Below are 24442 nucleotides of genomic sequence, written 5' to 3' on the forward strand. Positions count from 1 at the left end.
TTGCCGGCACAATCTCTAAAGATACCACGCTTGGTTTCTTTTTGCGAAATCTTCCTTCCATCCCTTACGTTGCTTTGTCTATGAAGCACAAAGGGGTACGTTAGGCGTGCAAACGGAGCCTAACGACGTGCATGATATCGCGCGCATCTCCGCGCGCGCGCGCGCGTGTACTTGAGCAAGAGGTACAGCAATGCACCTGAATACACCTGCATGTGTATCTGGATACGCGGCAGTCTAGACGACGGCCCCATTGTCTCAGAACACGCGCACCCACCATCGGATTGAGATTACACAGGCCAACGTCATCAAACCACTGACGCTCGGCCATTGTGCGGCTAAGTAATTTAACTGGTTCGCGGAATGAATAAGGTAGAACGAAAGAGAGTGGATAAGAACAAGCTGGTTGGCACAAGAATGCTCGGCATTCTATTTGTGCAAACGATGCTACACGTAATTGATAACGCGATATGCAAAATCAGAAATGAAAAGAATCGCGAAAGTTAGCTCGTATACTGAAAGACTTTTCTTCGCGATTAACATTCCGCACATTGCGCGTTACAATGTTAATATTGTACATCTACATTGTCGTTTGCACTCGTTGCGTATTTTTCATAGATTCATCGATTCGTCGTGGTTCAAAGCGACGTGTTAATTGCATTCCAGTACAAACGAACCAAACATTGCGTTTGATACTTTGTTACTCAGCGAATTCTCTCGCATGTTGTACGTGTGGATTAATTAAGAAAATGGATTGTACGCAATGCAAGAAACTCGGGAAATAATTAATTAGAGATTTCGGAAATAAAATGTGTCATCGAGCAGAAAAAGAAAAAGATAGGGAGTGACTATTATTAGTTTGTAATCTAAACGCAAGTTTCACGTAAATATCTTCTTTAGTTGGCCGCGAATAATAATAAACGCGTGTGAGAGAGAAAAACGGGATGCTAAATAACAAGATAAATGTCACTGAACCACAAAGGTTGGCTATTATGTGACTAAGTAATTTAACCAACTGAGAATACGAATAAGCTGAGGAAACCAGTCTCTCTATTCACCAAGTACCTCCGAAATCTCCATCACACGATATATACTGTGTCATACATTAAGTTCAGGACACCAACTGTGACAACAACAAATTATACAATAAACAATGGTACATATGCACAAGTACAAATGCTCGAATTTATTACTCTGAGATGCTCTTTCCTGTCGGTCGCAAATAGTAATACGAGACAACCTGATATAATTAACATTAAAACAAGTAAATGCATCATATCACAAACGTACATTTACAGTTGCAGGTATATTAAAACAAGATAACATGGCAAATAAAAATCGAGAAAGATGTCGCGATATTGTGTTATGCCAATGACTTTCTTAAAATTCAGTGAATTCGTGACATTATTAAGATAAATCGTCGTGGAATTGATAGTTGGGCGCAGAAGGATTCCTTCATCAAGAGTGAAGCGATCTGCAGCTGTGATAGCGGACTCGTTACCGAGTTTCCGATCTCGCGAGGCAATCGACTTCCACGAGTTCACGACCCACCAGTTCTCGTCTTCCACATCTCGAGATAATTTCTCGCAGGTCCTCGCGTGATTGGCCGCGAAAATTTCCGCAGTGCGACAAGTGCGATGACACCCTTGCGCCGCCGTATCGATATGACGCGCGCGTCGTTTCTCGTAGTCGTTAAGTGACGCTAGTCAATGTGTGGCCAGTCAGACCAGTACGACACGTTGTCACCGAGGACACAAAATTGGTGAAACGGAAGAGTGCGACAAAATAGAATCTTAAACATGTTCATAGATAATTATAATAAAAATGAATGAGTATTTTTTGTCAAGGTGGAAGCAAATGGCGAATAAAAGCGATAACGGCGAGAAAAAATATGAGCATCGCTGCTAACGGCTCGCGGTATCGCCAATAATGATAGAATTCTTCGCAAGTCACAACAGTCTTTGTTGGAGAAATTATTGCTCGAGTTGAAACGGGAGTTAACATAAATCGATACACATATATATAACGACCGCGAATAATCTTATTATATTTTCTTTCTACTCTGACTTCTAGCGCGAAGCCTTTTCTCTGGAAATATCATTCAGAGATCCGTTAAGAAAATCCATCCATTAAGATCTCGCGAGCAATCTTCAACACAAACGTTCCGTGACTCAGCGTCTCGTAAGCTCGCTTCCAGGCTATTACAGGTTTCGCTGAAGGAAATAGTAGTAATAATCCACGTTCGGTCGGACAATGGCACCATGGGAAATGCAGCTGCATCCGCTTGCAAGACAATAACTTCCCGCAAAGCAGAAGTGCATCTCTTCCATCATCGGGAAGAAAAAAACCTTTCGTTCAGAAATTGTCGCAGAAAAATCGACATAATACGAAAATTGCAAATGCTCGTGCTCTCTCTCTCTTTCCCTCCTTTTTGTCTCTAATGCTCTCCTGAAATCGCTGGAGAATCAGAAAAAAAACTGCAGATATCTCTTGGTCTAAATTGTTGAAGTTTCATAAAGATTCCAACATTTCCGTTGCGTCAAAACAACTTTAATATAATTAATTGTAATTATAAAAAGTAGATCACTCTCAAGAAGAAAGAATTCAACGATATGCAGTGAATAATATACATCAGCAAAAGTAAAATCATTAATAAAAACCAATACCAGACAAGTTTGATATATAGATACCCAAACACATATCACTTTGCGAGAAAATAGAAGGATAGAGAGATTATGGGAAGAAGACAGACAGTGAGATAGAGCAAAAAAGAGAAACGTTAGGGATTATACATGGACAAAAATTCAAATGTTTTTCCGTCAGCATCACAAATCCTTCCAAGCTTCTTTGAATAACAGATAATATCATTGGGAAAAGAGATAAAGGAGAGAAGAGAGAGAAACGCAACGGCTCACATGTTGCGAAAATATACGCGAATACGTTGAAATGTTGAAAGTAGTGATATAACAGCATAAACAAATTAAATTACACCTGTAACAGTCTCACAATTATTTAGCTAACGTATTATGTATTATACATATTTTAGATACATTTTTATATTTCCGATAAATTAATGTTTTTCCTTAGTTTATTATTCGCATAAATAATGTAAATTTCGATATCGATCACTTTTTAGTGATATTATTTATTTATTAAAACTGTACATTAACAGCTCGAATTTTCTTCCTTAATTCGTACGCTCTGTTCGTCTAGTTTTTACCTTGAATATTATATGTTATTTCATGCATACATTAATTTTATTAAATATTCATGTTTACAGCGGCGAGATTATCATCGTACGACAACTAATGATAGGGACCATTATCAAAATCAATAAATTGATTCCCTTCATATTGTCGCGTACCTGTTGATAGCAGCTCTGATGTAGACGTGGCTAAAGACGGTATCATAAATCATCTGTGTGACAGTATCAGGAAAACGAGAGAGCCAAAGCGCAGTAGTTACAGTCTAAGCAGAACGTCAACGACAGCAGAAAGAACGGTAATGTCGTCATCTTCGTCGTCTTCGTCGTTGTCGTCGTCGTCAACGCGGTCGTAGAAATGAGGATAAAATCCCGTCGCTGATGGCTTAATAGCTTGAACGTTTTGTAACGGTAATCTCCGCAGTCCCAGGATCTTTCGCACGTACTTACCCGCTAGCAAACCGACGAGAGAAATGTTTTTGTACGATGTGCACGTCTTCGGGACGACAAAGATCACTAGCGTTTATCGCGCCGTGGATGTATGTATATGCGAGAGTATGTGCAGAAAAAATATTTTCCTGCCGGACAGGAAGTTTGAGTTTGACAGCGACAGGGCGCAATCGAAAGAATTCAAACTGTTATTATATTTGACGCGTTTCACTGCAACTGTCAACTGTCAATGGTACTTGGCTCAAATGGAACATGAGCTCAAATACCAGTAGTTATGGCACACATGTTTAATCGGACAACGCGCTGAAAAGCTGCACAGGTTTTCCTCTGAAAGGAAGGAGCCACGTCCGAGATAAAAGATCCTTCAGAGTGCAAAGGATTCTGACGGGCATTGAGTAAACTCCACGAATCGAAATTAACGAATGAAACATCTTCGCTCCACTTTTTTTACACGACAGTGTAAATTCGGCATTGCGCTCCTTGAGAAATGCCACCCCTATGAAACTTTCCCATGGAGCGCAATTTCCTTTACTCTGCTTTTCCGCGCCGCTATAAGGCCTATATCCGCCACCAATCCGATTGCCTTTTTTTCCGCTCTCCGTTTTATCGCTTCCTTTCCGCCTGGCGCACTTTTCTTTTTCTTCTTCTTTTTCCTTCCGAGTTTCGAGCTCTATTCGAGAGACGACTTGATCGCCGTCGCATACCGGAAAGGCCGCTTTTGTACGCGCGTTACTGGTAACATGCCGCTAACTCTATCGATTAAGGTAAACGTGCTTGTGACAGGTATGTCGTTTTTCATGGTGCTCCTGTGCCAAGGACACGATGCTCTTCCTGGAATGTCGTTACCGCGTATCGCGATCAATGGCCATGATTATGCGGATAACAAGTCCGCAGAAGAATAATTCATCGCATGATCTTTTCGATCAAATTCTTTATATTTTTTTATTTTTAGTTTCAAGTTTTAGTTTTTAATTTTAGAAATTCAGATAAAATTACGTCTCAAACATCTAAGCGATTTTGCTACTATAAATGGACTGAGATTTCAATGAAATTGAAATTTTTTGGATTACAGCAGGATTACAGCAAGTCAATTTCCGTAAGTACATTACGAGAGAATGAAAGTTCGTAGACTGCGTAAAGTGAAATGGTTCACCTTACACACTCTCGAGCGGACCAAGTCGCGCTGCAAGCTAGAACAAGGAGCATTTACAAGCGTGTAAAACGTTGCAAAGTTGCGCAGTTAGATCTAGAGAAGGTGCGAGAATTTCTAACAAACAACGTTTGGTTCCTTGCTCTGATTTCGTTTACCACTGCTTTTCTCATACAACGTGTCACCTTTTTTTGCAAACACATTTCGCACTTTCGACACAGTCAGTGCTCTCGCGACGCGAGTGATGCAATCTACTACCTGTCTCACCACTTTGTCTAGTAACATTAACCACCTGCCAACCATGGTAGAAAAGGATACCCAAGTTTGAATACTTGGACTAAAGAAAAAGCTCGAACAATCTTAACCGCGGCCATTACGAACGCTTATGCGAAAAGTATACAATGGTGTTCCGAGACTTTGGCTAGTTTGGAAAGTATATAACGAGCGAAACTCTTGTTAAAAAGTGTTAAGATGTTACAACAAATCCTGGAACTTGCAAAACAGGAGTGCATGAGAATTATGAAATTTTCAAATGTTGGAATCTACGTGCCAGGAGAAAATGTCTAAAGTATTTAGAAAAATATCTTTGAATTCATTAAAATAATATAATTATTTCATCTTGTATGCAAAATTATCTTACGAAAATCTGTTAGCCAAGTAATAAACATAGATATTTGAACCTTATTACCACCAGCAAAGAGATATTGAGAATCTGCCTTGTATTTATGATACCGTTTTGACAAACACTTAGGTTATTTCACCTCTATCTCACTTGTTTGGAGATCTCCACCACGAGCTGATGTGTTTTTCGTACAAGTCCATTTTGTGTCACAAAATTTTTGGTTTCAAATCTCTTTTAATCAGTAAGTAGTTAAATATTAATTGTAATTGTAATTTTCTTTATTATATTAATTTATCCACGTTTTTAGGAAGGGATTAATCAACAACTAACATATGTTACACTTGATAAGGATCAGAATATTGATCGAAACGTTATGTTTATGAGTATTAATAAACTGCCAGTCTGGTCGATTAAAGAGGTTTACATTTCTTAAGTTTCCTGGCGTTACGAAATCAAATTTACGGCTTATTACCTCTTCTCTTTGTTGTATGGATTTATTAAGTCAACTCATATAAATTGTAAGTTCAAAATGATACGCGTTCGCGAAAATGAATTGAAAGATGTAAGATGTAACAAAATAAATAAGAAATCTTATAGTTTCCTTATGGAATTTAATAGCAGTAAATTGATACTCATTTTCATGAAGTTTCTTATTACATAAAGCAACCGTTACTCACGTTCTCGCAGCAATTTTCAAGGATATATTGTCGTGTCCTATCTTTAGCTACTTTCTCAGAACTGATCTTTTGTCTTACGTACGAGAGAAATAACACATTAACATTTGAGAATTCTCGTATAAGCGCTGAGAGGAAAACTTTCAACGTTACAGAAAATGAGACAGCAAAATAATAGAACATGATGTGTCAATGTGACAATTACTTCAATGTGTCTTTTCGTTTTATCGTAATATTAAATATAAGTTGATATTACTATTATAAATAACACATTCGACATAAATGACAATTCTCTTCTCTTTTTTTCATTTCAGCCGATTTTGTCGATTTTGTCGCAGCAATAACTTCCAACACATCACGTGCGAGAGATATTTGTTCTACTTTTTTTTTATTTTATTTTTTACTGAAGTATATAGTATCCGCTAATCCATATTGAGTTACTATGGCGTTTTTAAATGAAAGATCCGAGAGCAGTGTCAGTTTTTTACAACTGTGCTCGAAAGCCTGTTAGTAACGAAACATTATATGCGAAATTTCGACAATTTTCTTCATGGATACGCATGGCAATGCAAGTTTCATGAATGCAGAGGAAGGAAACATTCCTATCTAAATATTATTTTCCAACATTCGTTAACACTACTCAAGTTCACCACTTGTGTAATCACTTTGACCAAATTGAAGCGATCCGTTTGCATACGTTCTATCTGATATTCAGTCAACATTATAACTGGACGTTGAATCAACAAACTTATAATATGCCATTTGAACGCATTGCATGATGATGCAAATTTATGATTAAGTTAAACATTACAACGATGATGCACGAGGAATAGATAATCTGATATAAATAAATAATTTCTATCATAAAAGTAAACATTGAAGATTCATTTACCATATTTTCATTATCTTATTCACGAAGGTTGCGCCTCATAAAAAATAAATGCCGAATACCAGCAAGAATTGTCTTCCCATTACAAATCGGAAATAAGCAGTACCTAAGAGATTAAATTGAACAACTGTTCAGTTTTATTTTCTTGGCAAGTTTTCTCGCTACCAACTCACCTGACCACTTCTACTTTTAGAATGCCATTTCGACGATCACAGAGCCGATCAATGCAAATTTCATCGAAACAAGATTCAAGCAGTTGAAAAGTCTTTTATGAAAGAAGAAAGTGCAAAGAACGTATAAAAGCGGCGGAAGAAATAAGGGAGAGAATGAGGGTGTGAGGCCTCACGGACTTTTCAAATGGAAAAACGCCTGACCCAACAGAAATCGTTGCACGACGACGAATTCTCATAACAAAGTTTCTTCGGTTAGGTTACGTGATGCACGTGTGATTTCTCGATTTTACCGCTATTGGTCACACATGATCTCGCCATCTCTTTTTCATTCTGCCGACGGCGACGGCTAATGGATTTAACGGCCGAGCCGAAAGCTGAGCGAATCCAGTAGCACCAAGTTTTTCGGTCGCGGAAAACTGCCCGTGAAGAATACCCGGGATATAAGAGGGATTTATAAGGCACTGAGGCATGGAAGCTGTGGAGAAAAGAAGAGAACGTCCGTAGAATTCGCCAATGAAGCGAGTTAATTAAGACCTCAACGTTGCTCGCGCTTCACTAAGAGCACATCGTCGTGAGACCGAGAGCGATGCTATTTTCTACAGACGAGACTTTTTTCGCGCGCATAAGCATTCCGTGATACTTTCAGCAAACGTCGAGATATTTTACGCAAGATTTCAAGATTCCTCGTTTAAAAGCATTTTTATGCTTCTGTGAATAACGACGAAATACTGATAATCCCTAAAATCAAGCACATGCACATGCAGAAAATAAAGAAAGTAAAAAATATTTTATTAACACAATTAGCAAGTTTTTCAGTTTAAGTTCATATTGTATTTAAACTAATAATTGAACAATTTATGAACAATTTATGAACAATTTATAATCTTCTTTTTTTCGCAACCGATGGATTGCGATTTAGTATTAAGAAGTGAAAAGGAAGACAACGTGTACTGTTTAAACGATGACACTTTGTAAGACGAAAAGAGAAAAAGAGAACAAAAAACTTTGATAGGAAATACAATATCATCTAGTGATGCTTTCCGTGTTGCAAAATCCTATTGTGCATTTAGCAATATAATACGTGGTTATCGTCACAAAGAGGAAATGCTTGTCTTTGAGAGCCGACTCGTCGCAGCGGCTTTGTCAACGCTCTTTGTGTCATTTAATGAGCAAGTCCCCGCTTATCGTGTTCCACCTCTGATAGCAACTCTTTTTTCGAGGTATTCAGGCACATTTAGTTGCAGTAATTTGTTAACTAGGTGTTTTATTACGTTACTTGGTCTCACAATAAACAAAATTGTTTGCTAATTTTTACTAAATTTCTATGTTCTATACATGTTACTTTACTATAAAATAAAAGATCAATGATTGTACACGGTGATATGCATGCTTATCGTATAAATCGAAAACAGGGGCAGGGCTCTTTTCTGAAAAAAATAGATTGATAGAAAGACGTATCTGTTTTGATCGAATCAGCAATTAACTACATCACATTAAGGGATTGCGCTGGGTAAAATAAGAGACCTTTATGGAACGTTGTACGGCTAGCAAGCACGCGAAGTGAAAATCAGGGACGCTCAGGGTGCATCTAATTCCTTGATCTATAATGTTACGAGTTAATGCACACTCTGATGCACGAAATTAGCTCTGTCATCGAAAGAGACGTGGAGGAAATTCGAGACATTCGACTCAATACTTTATCTTCATCAACGTCAAATTACTATAATACGGAATTAATTACGTGAATTACGATACTCGAAAGTTAGGTATATAATTAAGCGATAATTTTGATCTGAGAGAGTAAATTAGAAAATACGCTTACAACTCTGTTCACAAAATTATATATGTAAAAGTTTTTACATAATAAATATTTATTATTTCAGAATTTCCAAAAATGTCAATTGTCCTGTTATGTTTTATTATACGCAATATATGTAGAAATCGAGTTGTAATAATATTAGATATAATGTAGACAAGCAAAGAAATTAGAATCGTAATTTTTGGTGGTCTTAAAGTGATTTTATTTTCATCTGTCCAAGCAGTAGTACATCAGAGATTGTAACTAGCTACGGATGCATCTCTCTCTTTCTCTCTCTCTCTCTCTACAACTGAGTGAGGTTGTACTCTCACAGAAGAAAGCTGCTGCACTGCTGCTGGCCGACGTAATCTCTTTACTCTTTCTTCCTGTTTGAATTATGGGGATATTAAGATGGCGGCGCGCGAAAGGCGAGAAGAAAGAGAACGCTCAGCTGTGGCGGTGCGAGTTACGCAGAGATTGTTCATCAACTGTATGCACGAGCTAGAGATGTAAAGCAAGACGCGTCTTGTTTGTCGCAATTTCCGCGCTTTTTCTCCTATCTTCACCGGCGTAATTTCCGCCCCCGAGATTCCGTGAATGAACGGTCGCCCGGCCGATACGATCGATCTAAAATTCACAATTTTAACGAGGAAAAAGACGTGCGGAGCAGAGTGGCGCAGAGTTTTCAATATCTGATTCATGACTCCATCGTGATGATGGAAGAATCGAGATTATTCGTGATTCACGTAAAAATCTTATTAAAAAAGTATGGGACTGGATTATGCCTATCGTGCCTACCGGAAGATAGGCTTTACGTAAAGCTGACACGTAATTAGATATGTGGTAGATGCTCTACCTGATTGAGTCACCCGATACAAAAAATCGCTCTTTTAGTTATAAAAATATTTTCTCATTACCATTTTTATCGAATATCTTTCAGAAGGGAATAAATTCCGCGAGACCGCAATGCAGACCGCAGATTTATGCGTGTGCGTAGCAGACGACACTGAGCAGAAACTCGAGTCGTCCAGAGACCCGCGAAACTTTGCTTTTATCTTTGAAAAGTTGCCGGCGCGAAAGGGTGATAAAGCGAGGAAGAGACTAGGCGATAAATTCCACCGAGAGTATCTAGACACGAACGAAGGAACATAAAACGGGGCCAGGATTATCTTTATATACATCTACACAAGTGTCTGTTTTTAAAAACGCATGTTTCGACGATAAACGTTACAGCGGACACAATTAAACGATGAGGATGAATGCTCTTTTTTAAGTAAATATAAATTTTCCATCTTTTACAATCGTTCCAGATAAATTTAATGGTAAATCGTAATCCGAGTTGGATTAAATGGAATTCTGCAGAATAATGTACGGCGTTAGGCAATATCGCCAGCTAATCGCAACACTTACCTTATTATGCGCATTTCCCGCTTTAATCATTAACAAAAGCAAACGGTACTGAAATTATTATCGAGCGCGTGTTCCGCGCGTCGGATCGTGTCGCACACGCGAATAAGCCTGCGATCCATTGCGGTTTCGCGGTTGTTGCGACCGTTACGACGGCACGGGTGAAAGATTGTGCTCCAGAAAGACGTAAAGAAAATCACGAAAATCAGTAACTGTCAGAAACTGGCGGATTGGCCAATCGTACGCGACAAAGCGACAAATTGCGGGGACGTTTAGACTAATTTCGTCGACTGCGGGTGAGCGCGAAATTAAGTTAAGCGACTTGCGCGACTGCGAAATCGAGAGGTGCCGCGATGAGTCGTTAACCGCGAGGATAATTGCGCGATCCTGCGTACCGCAATAAGAGTTTCATTGTCCCGGATATCGAGCGACTTTTACGTAATGACTTTCCTAAGAAAACTCAGCAATATGCGTTGCAAAACTCACAATGTACCTATCGCATGAATTATCGAAATAATATTAATTACAAATGGAAATTAATATTATTTTCGATATATTTTTACATCATGCACGAGAAACTGACAAATTATTATATCTGATAGCGCAAGATAAATTTTGTCATTCAGAACCGATAGTAGCGCACTTTACCGAGTCTTCTTCGTACGATGTGGGATTAGAGGAAAGTATCCGTTAAGGACTTACAATGCTTCCGGTGTAAATCCACTCGAGCGCGATCGACCTTGGCGATCGGCCAGAATCCGCGAATGAGCTCGCGATATTCCAAGTAATTCTGCTACGTATCGACGACGTAGGAACATTTATAAAAGGATGTCGATACCAAATAGGATTTGATTTCGCGGGAGAATAACTTTGACGTGTGTGTGTGTATGTGTGTGTGCGTGTGCGTGTGCGTGTGTGTGTAGGATAGAATAGAAATTAATATTTGGTCTCGAGCAATTTCAGTTCGAGTTCCGTATATCACTTTAATCGTTAAATTCTCTTATCAGTAATTTCTTTACAAAAAATATTTAGGAATGTTCAACACGGGACATTCGAACGACGTAATTTTGTGTGTGACGAAGCACTGTTGAAACGCACGTCCATTAGAATAATTCAACGCGAGATATCGCCTCGTAGGTGTTTTGAAATTCGAAAAACTTAAACATAAAATTCTCCAAGTGTATAAAATAAAATACGTCTCCTGTCTCTCTCTCTCTCTCTCTCTCAACCTACAGGGGAGAAGAGAAAAAGGAAGAAGAAGAAGAAAAGGATTACTTTTGTCTCGTCGATGCAACCTTTGCGTCTTTGCGGTTGAAGTAAATAATCCACAGGCTCCATCATGCGCGAGTCGACAACTTGAAAGCGGAGGCAGCTGTTTTATTACCGGCAGGAGAAATCGTATGCATCTCGCTGAAATTCTAATCTTCCGAAAATGTACACAGAAAAGAAAAAACTTTAATTTTAGCCGTAGAAAAAAGCTGCAACGTATACGTGACAAGTGAGACAATGACGTGTACAATTTTGTCTTTGATAATAAGTAATACTACCATTATCGCAATTGATAAAATTATTGTAGATAGACAAGATACATTTTTCATTATTACGTACTAATATAATAATTACGGGTTGACATTGGGTCAGCGAGAAAATGCGAAGAGGAAAGAGGAAGCGCCGGTAATAGCTCGTGCCTTTACATCGAATGAACGCTGACCTTTCGACGGCATACTTTCCCAATGGCAACGTGGAAGACCTCTCATCTCGCCGTAGCGATCTCTCGCGTCCTTTCTCGCCTCGTCACACAGCGCGGCACACATAGTTCAAGATCCAAGCCATCACATTCTGCAATAATCCTCACCAACATTCGAGCAACATTCGAGCAACGTGTCATATGGAATGTGCGGAGTTTCGAAGATGCGTCAACGCGTGGTTTCTCTTTGGTCGTTGCGAAATATCGTTGTGTAATTCGTTTTCAGAGAAGATTCAAGCCGAGATCTCATGTAAATCTTTATTCCGATACTTGTATATAGTCTGAAGAAACTTAGCGCGCGAATAGGAACATATGGCACGATTGTTACAAGGACTTGAAATTTATGTGATACTTTCTCCACTTATATGACAAAGATCAGGACGCTTTGGAAACTTTCCATAATCCGTGTCGTACAATGAAGTCGATCATCTCGAGCAAGCTTCGACCATGTACCATTCACGTCAATAGAACTTCACTGCTTTAAAGGTCAACGAGCGGTGTGGAAGCTAAAAAGTGGTGGCGCAAATGAGTGAAAATAAGAAGACGTCTTAAATTCCGCGACTTTGTTCCATTCCATTACCCCGCGCCAAACAAAAATGTTCCCCACGAGGAATAACGTAAAAACGTCGCATCTCCGTCTACCCCTTCTCATTCCCTTATGCAAAACCAGCCTTTAAGCAGCCACTATCCCTAAGACGCGCCACGTAGCGCCGAAACGCTACCGCGCCATTCGGAATCGCCGCATAAAATTTCGCGGTACTCTCGTCGTACTATTGAATTTTTATTAGTTTGTGCATTAGCATATTATGAGACCGTCGAGTTTTATGAAAACGAGACGCACGAATTTTCGCAAATCCGACGAACCGTTCGTTGCACAGTCGCGAAAATTGGTGTTCCGATAATTTAACGATAAAACATTTATCGGACAGAAAAAACTCATGAAAGAAATCATGAGTGACGAACCGCAGAAAGTGTATTTTTCTCTCACGCACCGTATACGATACGTACGTTCTCGTATACGGAAAAAATGCTGTTTCACACTAGTTGGAATACATGCAATCGCGTTGTGATAACGCGCACATAATGCTTCACAAATATCGGCGAATGTTTGTTAACTTCCGCGTCAATCAGCAATAATCAATACGAACGATTCTTTTCATTCTCGAGAGCCTCTTCCCACCCCCGATACAAACGGTAACCGATAGTCACGCGTGACGCCGATCGATCCCCGCGAAATTAAGCGGCATCGGTCACGAAGTCACGTACAGGCTTCCGATGGGCATTAACTGCGATCCAGCTCGTTATCTTCGATGTTATCGCGTCGTCAGAGCAAACGTTTGCGTTACTGCAAATAGCGAGCTAGAGTATTCCGATGACGCTTCAGCCAGATGTACTTAATCCATCGATCGGTCAGGCATTACGGATAAAAGGATCGCGAGTAAAATAATCGCTAACAATTCAATATTCACATTAAATCAAATGCCTGATATATCCATGACTCCGTTATCGGACTGTAATCTAATAACAAAGTAATGCGAATGCATTACCTCTAATTTAATGTCGAGCGGCAATATTTATGTAAGCAATTTTTATATTAACGCCGATAAACGTTCATTATTTGAATTAATAATTTAATTATCCGTGCAGATTGTCATTCACGATACTGGTTATATATGATTGATCAATCGATGAAATCTTGTTTTTCGAGAATGGATCAAAATGAAATTATTATAGTTGATAATTTTGTATTGATAGCGCGTTCACGTAGAAAAGTAATACATGTATTAATACAAAATACGTAATTTAATTACGTGATATAATAGTTGTTAATTTGATAAGGGAAGATTTGTATAAATACACGTGGCTCAAATATTGTGTAATGCAATATTAATCCATGGGAATTTTCGGTAAACGCGCTATATTAAAATTATTGCAAAGTTTAACACGCGTTGCTGATACCGAACTACTGATTATTTCTGGTGATTATTTTGCCCCCACTCGTGAGACCGTGATACCAATAATATTATAAATTCTGCAGATGCAATAATAAGCAGACGCTTATTTCTCTTTCATATGTAAACAAGCCCCATCCTACGTTATTTGGCTAAACCAATGGCGGAACATATAACGCAAACCAAAAGTAATTGTCGTTAATAAGAACTTATTGAAAGATCGTGGGCAATAAATTCAGCTGAATAAAGCATTATGCATTTCACAAATGTAGCAAATGAAAAATAAATCGTTATTAGAAAGTATTGTATATGCATTCAATTAGCGTTTTAATATGCTATAACGTAATATTGAGTAACCAGGATACTACATAAATCGTAGTTGATTGAGCAAGCGAGAGGGATGATCATGGACACGCGTTCGAAGTGGCTGGTCATATTTAAATGTCAAACGACATCTCCTTGAACAAGCCACGAGCTTATTCGCGCTCTCGCTGTTGCGGCACTTACGATGAATTCCATCTAATTATCGTTATTATCCAATGATCATCGGCGTCACGCAAGTTGGTACCACCGTTGCGCTTTATTAATGACGACATTTCGCGCGGAAATTTTGAGCTTTCCGCGAACTGCAATCGTGTACTGGAGTTTTTTGTCCGACGCCGCGACACGTTTCACCATAGCGGTGCAATGGTCGTGCAATTAGCGAAACCGCAGGACGTAATCGTCCGGAGAGATTGCCCAATTTAAATAATGTTTGTCCGCCCCGTTTCTCTTTCATAAGAACAAATGGCAAAACGCCTCCCCCCCCCCTTTTGTTCGCTCGCAGCGCCAGAAAAATGTGTAATGAAGCGCACCATCGTTTCAATGTAACTAGATCAATCTCTCAGCAGTTATTGCCAATAATTTTTAGTAACCCGGTATTGTACTCGTGCTATCAATATTACACAGCTTCGAAATTGTTACGTAAAACAAAATATTCCTTTTTGGAACATATTTTGTACAACAGTATATTATAATATTGTAAAATCATTGAACGATGTATTAATAGAATTTATAATCATACTTGAGTTAAGCAAATTTGATTGTTTAAATTAGTAATGTAAATTAGTAATGTATATGTAGTAATTAGTAACCTCTCTACTTAGCACGTAAATAAAATTCGCGATTTGTGTTACTACGGGAGAGAGTAAATAATTTCAACTTTTCCTTAATTCTCGTCTTTAATATGTAAACAAATAAGGATATGTACGGACGATGACTAGCTTTCGAAAGAATCTTTGAATTTTTGAATACATGAGCAGTTATTTTTACATTTCTCTTGCATTTTTGAAAACCGAGAGATTGTACATATCGTGCATGGAGTAACAGCAATAAATAACTTTTGATGCGATTTTTTTTCAAATTTATATGTTAAAGTAAACTAAATGTACGTATGCACCAGTTGTAACTCCATTCCAGAAGAGGACGATCACTGCTAGTGCTGTATTCTTTCGCTATGCGCATCGCAAAGTCCTTTGGTGTGTCGAACTCCATTGCGGAGTTCTGCTCGGACCTGGAGTTTTTGGCGAATATCCAAAAAGCTTACCAAGAGCTCGCTTTATTTGTTTTTTCTTTCTTCCTTCGTGACATTGAGTGGGTGGATTTATATTCCCGATGAGTAAACGCGTTTCGCTACCTTTGTTACGATGATTCCTTTCACCATGTCTTTTAGAATTTCTTGATAATCCACGGTTGGCCGAGAACACTTTTTTCCGACGCGACGGAAAAACGTCGCGAAAAACATTGCTTCTGCCGACTAATCGCGTATCATTTGAAATTTGGAGGATATGTGACGTCGCGATTAGTTTATTCACAAAAATAATCAAAACTACTTCCTAAAAGTGGATAGAATAAAAGTACAGAGTCGTGAAGACATGTAGCTTCCATCTGATTATACTGTCTAATTTGAGAAATCTACTTAGGAAATCGAGTAATCTACGTAAAGCACCTCTCGTAATGATCTCGTTTGCCAGTACGAAGAAGCAGAACTTTCCCGTTCCGAATCGATCGGCGCAGCTGGAAGCACGATAAAAGTCCGCTAACTGGCATCCACCGGGATGGATTATTTCATAGTTCGATCGCTCGGATAGGCACGTAATTGTGAGCTCTGCGAGGAAGCTCAGCCATCGACATAAATGAGACGAGAAATAAATCTACAGCTTAATTGAAACGATCCCTGGCAATCTCGCGTGTAACGCCAATATGTATCTCGGCTAACAAGAAATGTTCATAAATTCCCCATCTCCCAGACTTTGAATGAAAATTGATAGATTTGTACGGCAAACAAACACAATCTCAATGAGTTTTACCAATCTTGCTGATATAGAAATTTAAAGGTATGGCTGTTTATCAAATCGTATTCACTGGACGCGTTATTATTACAAGCTATTAAACGTAAAAAAGCATTTATTTATCATAAATCTATAAAAATAACGATGACGCGATTCATATATTGGCTAACATCATCTTTATATGATCGCTGAAGTGAAGAAATCTGGCATTAGCATTTCTTGCGCGGATATTTGGAAAGAACGACTAAGGAGAAACACAAGCGAGACAAAGTATTTGTCGAATGTGCATTCTCAGCAATGAAATTTTGCGGGAATGTCATGAACCGGACGGTGCTCTGTCCGATGAACGATACTCGTAAACGCTACGAGAGGCTGCCATCGTCAACCGCGCGATGTAAAATTCGCCTCGTAAAGCCTCGACCTAATTCGGCGATATAATAAACCTCGAATGAAACTGCAGCTTTGCGTTGCCGCTTGTCCGCCTGGCTCGAGTGAACGCACGCGCGCGCTTCTCGACTGTGTGTTGCATGTCCGTGCCAATATAAGTGAAGGCGGGAAGTCAGTGGCTGAAGTGCAAGGTTAAGAGATTGCACCCGGTAACGGGAAGCGGTCAGAATACAACGATGTAGCTAGTACTGACCGCCGTTTTACGATAGACAAGCCAACAGCGAAGCTTGTCACGTATCGGAGTGTACCAGCACGAATGACGCAATTTCAATTCCACCCTACCACAAAGTACAACTGTGAATAAAGATATAAGCGATATTATATGTATACGCAAATTAATGCAAATCTGTCACGACTACACTTTATAGTTGCAAGCAAGATTGCTTCAAGGACGAGAAGCGGGATGAGATTGAGCATGAATTCCACAAAGACGTAACGCGAAATCAATGCGCAACGCTACGTTGTCGTGATCAGTCAAATCCGGTGTATCATCAACCGAGGAGGAGGTGTATCCGGTTCCACGACTCGCTGGCACCTCTCCTCTTTCACCTTACGGGATACCATCGTCGTCGTTCGCATCACCGTCATTCCACTGGCGCTCTTATCCAAGACAATCTCCAAGACAGTCTTCCAGTCTCGTCCTTTCTCTTTTCCGGCTCCGACATTCCGCGTCGTTATGCGCGTCCGCCAGAGGAGAGGAGCCCACAGACTACGGGATTAGATACCGCATAAGCGACTTATTTATTGCTGCGTGGATTCGCAACAGGCGCATAATCAGTTCCGCGAAACACAGTCGCCAAAACGTGTATTTAGCAGATCCGCATTCGCGCGGAAAAGACGAGGTCGGGAAAACGCGAATATGCGTCGTTTGATCCGCGCGCATCGCCAATCAATCTGATTGATTTCACCCAAGGGATTACGCATAACTCGCTGCATACTTTGCCGATGGTGCGAACAAAGGCGCGCGGAAGAATCTCTCTACGCGCGCATAGTTCTCGACTTTATCGCGATGCCACTGTTCGTACTTCAATTTAAATTCCATTCGAGTATACAGATTCGTTACAGATCGTCACAGATTGCCGAACAACGGAGTAGCAAGTGGAATTTGACGAACGGGAAGGTAAGCGAATGACCGCTCGTCATTTAAATTCGGAGCGCTGACCGGAGCGTTCCTATTTCCTAAAGTGGTTTCGGGAAGGAGCTCGAGTCATTCGTCATTCACAAGTCGCAAATCAAAGCTAGATTATTGGGATGTTCTTCCGTTCTCACTTCTTTTCTGTGCACGATTTGCATCGTGCAGTTTTCTCGTATTGTGCCGTTACCGGAAGCAGCCGCATAGCGATAGAAAGGGCAGACATGTAAACCGCTTGAATTCCTCGACTTGACTGAAGAGCTGATTTTCCGGACTGTTCGCCACTTCTTTGTGAGATACGGGGCGAGGGGGAACGAAAAGAGAGAAGAGTAAAGAGTATTGACCAATTTATCAGTGACTATTTCGATATTGTAATCGGATATTCGGAATTTCGGAATTGTAATCGGATCATGCGTTTTATTCACATACACACACTAACGCTTTTCATCCTCAATAATTCATGTTCTACTACGAGAATATAAGATTACAACTTGACATTTGTAAAAATGAAATGTCATAACGACAGAGAAATTTAGAAAGTAATTAATTTAATATAATATCCTCCACGCGCTCCACGGTGTTTAAATTCAATTTAAGATATCTGACGTCACCGTGCATATGGTTTGTAAGGGTCCTTTCTTAGGTTTGCTCTTTCTCTACCTGAACCAGCTACTGTGAACTCTGTTGCTTAAGGTGATCCTGGAGTGATCAGGGAATTTCTTCGCGATGGTGCTGCCATTTGCACAATAAAATGCTTTTTATAAAAATTTCGCAATTTGTACGCACAAAATCGCAGTTTCGCAAGGTGGGGACACAATTAAGGAATATGAGGATGCTTGTCGAAGTGACTTTAGAAGCGTAATAAAAAAGAATTCTGTACAATCCTTTATAGAATACAGGATTCTGACAGGATTGTACAGAATTCTCTTTTATTATGCTTCTAAAATCACTTCGATAAGCATCCTCATATTCCTTAATTGTGTCCCCACCTTGCGAAACTGCGATTTTGTGTGTACAAATTGCGAAATTTTTATATTAAGCATTTTAATTGTCATTTTTGAGCAAATGGCAACACTGTTTCACTAGTCACTCCAGGATCACCTTAAAGCAGTAAAAATTGATTTAAAGCGTGTCGCTTCTGTTGCGTGTTTCGTCCAACACGTTCCGGGTTTCGTGTGCTTGGCCAGTATAACGGCTAGTGTAACTTGCAACTGCATTAATATGACCGACAGAAAAAAGTCAAGTTGTCACGATAAAATTGAATTATATAAATTACATAAAATCGCGACTAAATTAGCAAAGGTCATTACCCGTTGCGTAATAATACGACCATACATAGTGTATACCGGTGAAAGTGGTTTGAAACGAGCAAGACTGTAGTAGTTTACGTAATCTAGTAGCAGCAGAGATAACGAGAATATATTATTAAAATAAAATATGTGACTATATCGTACCAGTCTTACGTATTTGATCGTAATTTGATAAAATCACGTAAAACAGAATTAATTTATCTGATCGTTTGACAAGACTATAACCAACAAGCAACGTGTACATGTGACTTACCGTTTTTTACATAAATGTTACACTCAGATATATAATACGTATACATATACGAATAATCCACATTCACCAACACACCAATGCCGAGTTAATAACAAAAGGTATCATCCAAATCACTTCACGAATAAAATGCACCACGTTGACACGATCCGACCTCATCTACGAATTTTTGTCCCAACAGCGAATACTATTACAATAAATAAAATACTATTACAGAAAACTCGAAGAAACTCCTTGTAGTATCACTGTAATCTCGTCAAAGATTATCTCGTCATTATGAGCAAGAAATTATTGATCGGCGCTAACGATAAGATACGATAAATCTTGCCCGTACCAAGCAGATTTTCATCGCACAGACGCGTCACAAAAAGCAGTATCGAGAAAGCCGCTGAACCCGGCGACGACCAGGCACTGACTGAAAGCGGCACGGCGGCCAAGCAGTGAGGATAGCCGGCTCGTACACCTGCGACCTGCAGGTTCTGGAGTAGGAGAAGGTGAGCCGTGAAGAAGGAGCGGAGGCATATACACTCGATGGCCTTTGCGCGAAAGCAGAACCTTCGGCTCGTCCGAGTGATTGCTCAACGTGCCTCAACGATCTTCTCGCTGAGCAAGAAGCACCTGGATGCTACGTCGTGTCTTCCATGCTTTCTGAAATTAAGCTGCGAGTTGCGTTGTGTCCACCTGTTGAGGACAACTTTAGAAGAAGCGAAGGAAAAGCGCCGTTGAATTATTCCTCGACGAAAGAAACGCAGCTTCTCAGTTGTGTCGTGAAAGAACATCCGTGCAAGACATCCCGCGCTCCTGCGGCTTCAATTTCTCGAAAAATCACGGAAGCCAATCTCTTGGAATATATCGTAAACTGCATTTCGCATCTGGTTGCGATACAAAGTAAAGCTACCGTCTGAAACCGTATGTAGTTATGTTTTATTTTTAGTTCCATATCTCGTAGCAGCGATACAGTATTGTAATGATTTATCGACGACCATGTGACATTCGTCGATAAATCGTGATAAATAATTTAGTGACTCTAAATGATACGTACTATTTTCGATTTAATCGATGTAATTGAAATTATGCTTGACATAGCAGTAAAAAAGTAAAATTAGATTCAGAGTTGGCTTTTACAAATGTGAGTTTCTCGCCAAGTCGAGATTGATTCTTTTAATCAGATATATGTGTGTGTGTGTGTGTGTATCACACACACACACATGTAATTCACGTATATGTATATCCGGATTATAAGAATATGTCATTAAAAGTTCTTTTGCACATCGTCACGTCTACTTGATACATGCGGCCTTGCGGTATCACATTGTCACGACAGTAGCAAGTAGCGAGAATTCAGAATAGGATAATCACTAGCAGTTATCGTTTGTGAATCAAAAGCGTTGAGAGATTAAGCGATACGTGCCATAAAGCGACTGACTGCTTTCCTCCGTAAATTACAGATCTTCAGGTACGTAATTAGCGTGTAATGATGTAAGGCTCTTGTATCGTTCTGAAGCGCGTCGAATACCAACATAGTGATGCACGGAAAATTATACGTATCTATTTTATTTTACTGCTATTATATAATTTAGGAATTTAGCTATTTGTTTCTTGATCACACTTGGTCAATATAATATTCATTCTTTACAATTATAATATTGTAAAAATTGATGTAATCGATAGATTAATGGCTATTACAAAGAAAAAGTTTGTTAAAATATATCATTAGATATAAATTACATTATATAATTGTATTTAATAATATTTTATTAAGGAGATAAATAATTATACATATATAATTATTATTAAATAAATTATATAATTATTATATAATTATATAAGTATGTATATGCGCAAAATTTTGTAATAATGTTCATGGACGCTTTATTATTATAAAATATGATAAATATTTATACGACAAGAATATTTCGAGAAACTTGAAATTATGAAAATTGGTAATCGATTTCATCACGGATACGATATACCTGTCTATACGCTCGTTATCGAAAAACAATGTAAGGAAAACTCACTTTTAAAAAGACTTTATTTCTCTTTTTCAGATAAATGTATCTATATGAAGCCGAGTGGAACGTCAACTGGCGGTCCTCTACCGTTTTATTTCGTGGCGATTGAATTTTGTTCGTGCAATACTGATAAGTTATGGTCGCGGTCGCAGTTAGCCGATATTCCTGCCAACAAATTCCCCGTAGATACAGTCATATTTATGGGCTTCGTAATTCGAAAACCAGCTGTATGGAAGGAAGCAATTTGTTCGATTGCCAATACAATATTACAACGTGTCGACAGGACGAAACCGTTTGGTGCGCGAAAAACCGACGATGCGTTAAATGCATCCTTTAGATGCACTCAGATAAAAATAATTGGGGAATATTGTGTTTTATACAAACAAATGACTCTTTATGATATAAGCTCGAATGAGTACTGGTATGAGTAAGGTATACATGTATCACGGGTGTGCATAAATTTCCATTACAGTAAAACGCTTCCTGGAGAAATGCAGAGAAATCGGAAATTTTTGTAATGAAGGCAACAAAGACAGCAGAGTTCCAGTCGCGATATCCGATCGACGGTATTCGGAATTGTCCCGTTCGATCTCGCAAACTCTCATCCTCTACGAATCCGAAAAGTTTCCATTCCGTTTCACTGCGAGAATGAAGGAAAGTCGGGATTGCGCCGAGCTCCAGGTTCGCAAAGATTACGTTTAATCAGAATTAAGAATGTGCTTGTGGACCATCGATAATCCAAGCGGTTGGCCGATCTTCGTTTCATTTAGAATAGAATAGGTCTAATCAGCGGTAGGATTTTCCGTTCGATTGCTACTACCATTCGAAAGTTTGGATCCCGTTAGATGGATATTGCTTTTAAACGAACATCCACGACGAACATATTACACATGTCGCTGATTATCGATTTCGATCTATATAGCATCGTGGATTCTGCATCTATATTCCATATCACGACAACTATCATTACAAATCCTTTTCTAATTGTAAGACTTTCCATTACGCGAATGTTCTGCGTGTTTTTCGCATGAGTACTTACGTGAATGATATCACGTACGATATAAAGATGCAATATGTTATATGATAAAAAAATATAAAAAAAGCAAGAATGTACATTAAACGTAGTCATAAGTCATGGTAAGAATAATCAATGATGCAAATGTTTGAATATGCATCTCTAGACTGCATAAGTGATAAGTATCTGCAAGTCGAAATTGTTATCATCGTCATCTTTAACGCATTAACGGAAGAGAAAAAACTTGATTAATGAAATGTGCAAAAGTTGTAGTTACAAATCATTTAGAATTTTTCCTTGAAATATATGCGGACACATCTTAAAATTCACATCTTACTCAAGAGAGAGAGAGAGAGAGAGAGAGAGAGAGAAGTCACGTAGAATATCCTTCCAAATGAAATTTCGATGAATTGAATGAAAAAAATTGAATAACATTTTCAACATATTTACGTCACTCGATAATCTACTATATAATAATAATATAATGCATTAATAGAGATACTCTATTGCGGCAAGAATAAAACTAAGAATTATTCAGCAAGATTTCCGGCAAGGGAAATCACGTTTCTCAATTGTACACTTGATGAATTTATAATTAACTTTGCGATGCATACAGACTCCAAATTTCCGTTTTCTGCGAGAACAATTAATAAATCATCAAGAAGGCACGCGAGAGTCTGTGAGAGAAGGCCACCGCCGTTCTTTGTAGGTCGCTTCGATCGAGTGCATCGACTCTTCAAATAGGTTTGCCTTTATACCGCGGACAACACGAGACATTTATTTAATCACGATCAGAGATTGCTGCCTGCCTCTCCACTTTTCGTCTCTTTCTTCCATTATGTCACCTTACGTTACGCTCGATAAAACTTGGAAAATACAATTCTTCTTCCTAAATGGATACTGCTTCGAGCGATTTTAACAAATTTCTAGATTAAGATGTAATTATATCTACGTTTAATATTTTCCAGTAAATTTTATTTCGTATATTTTATTACGTATCAGAAGATACTGGTACCGTGTATAAAAAGAACTTCCCTGCGGAATTAGATGAGAGCTTCGTGTACCGTTTATCGATATTCCCGAACACTATCAACGTCACTTGGCTTTATACATCGTGCATCATCGAAGTTCTAGTGAGAATTTAATCCTTTAAACCACAGATTACATTGACGATGCACTAATCGAGTATTAGAATTTATGTTTGTTGAAACACATCTGTGTACTGTCTCGATTGTTTCGTGATTAATGGTGATTCCATACATACAACAATGATGTATTAATCATGCGGAAAAAATACGTCCCAGATTTTGTCCAAATGATTCTTCGATCGATATCTTATACCACGTACAACATATTACGATGGATGACACATTTTTTATTATACATCGTGATATTGCAAATAATTAAGAAGTTGGCTGTAACTGAATTTCCAAGCATCATCGACAAGCAAGTAGCAGTTTAATACGTAATCGTGTTGGTGCGCGCCATTGTTTGTGGGTTGTGTACTCCACTATGAGTATCACACATCGGTGACACAAGAATATTGGAGGGCAGTAGTAGAGCAGTAGTAGTGTAGTAGATGTCAACGTGTCAAACGAACCGTGAAGTAATGGATGATGACATTTAGCAAAATTTATAGATAGATATTGCAGTGCTTTTTTCTAAGACAAAATTAGCGTCGAGTGGTTTCTTCAGCATTGTATTAAACCAACGCGGAAGTGCGCGGCGCGTAACTAACAAGATCGTTTTAAAGTAATGCAACACTTCCGGAAGCGTATTATGCCGCGACGTAACTTCTTATCCCACAAGATAGAACACAAACTTGCCTCGATTGAGTCAAGAAAGCGATTATTTTTGAAGAAAACATATTTTTCGACTCTCCACT

General features: G+C 38.9%; 1 protein-coding gene across 7 annotated transcripts in view; it reads right to left on the minus strand.

Annotated features, from left to right (window-relative positions):
- Positions 1–24442, minus strand: part of LOC105276243 (putative polypeptide N-acetylgalactosaminyltransferase 9) — a 157078-nt gene that overhangs the window by 88912 nt on the left and 43724 nt on the right. For 2 of the 7 annotated variants that reach the window (XM_026972327.1, XM_011333725.3), the window contains exon 1: positions 19534–20944. The exons of the other annotated variants lie outside the window; for them this stretch is intronic. The gene's annotated coding sequence lies outside the window, so the exon portion shown is untranslated. Of the gene's footprint in view, positions 1–19533; positions 20945–24442 lie in introns of those variants that run through there. 7 annotated transcript variants of the gene reach the window in all.

This window comes from Ooceraea biroi, chromosome 9 (assembly GCF_003672135.1).
Source record: "Ooceraea biroi isolate clonal line C1 chromosome 9, Obir_v5.4, whole genome shotgun sequence".
Taxonomy (NCBI): domain Eukaryota; kingdom Metazoa; phylum Arthropoda; class Insecta; order Hymenoptera; family Formicidae; genus Ooceraea; species Ooceraea biroi.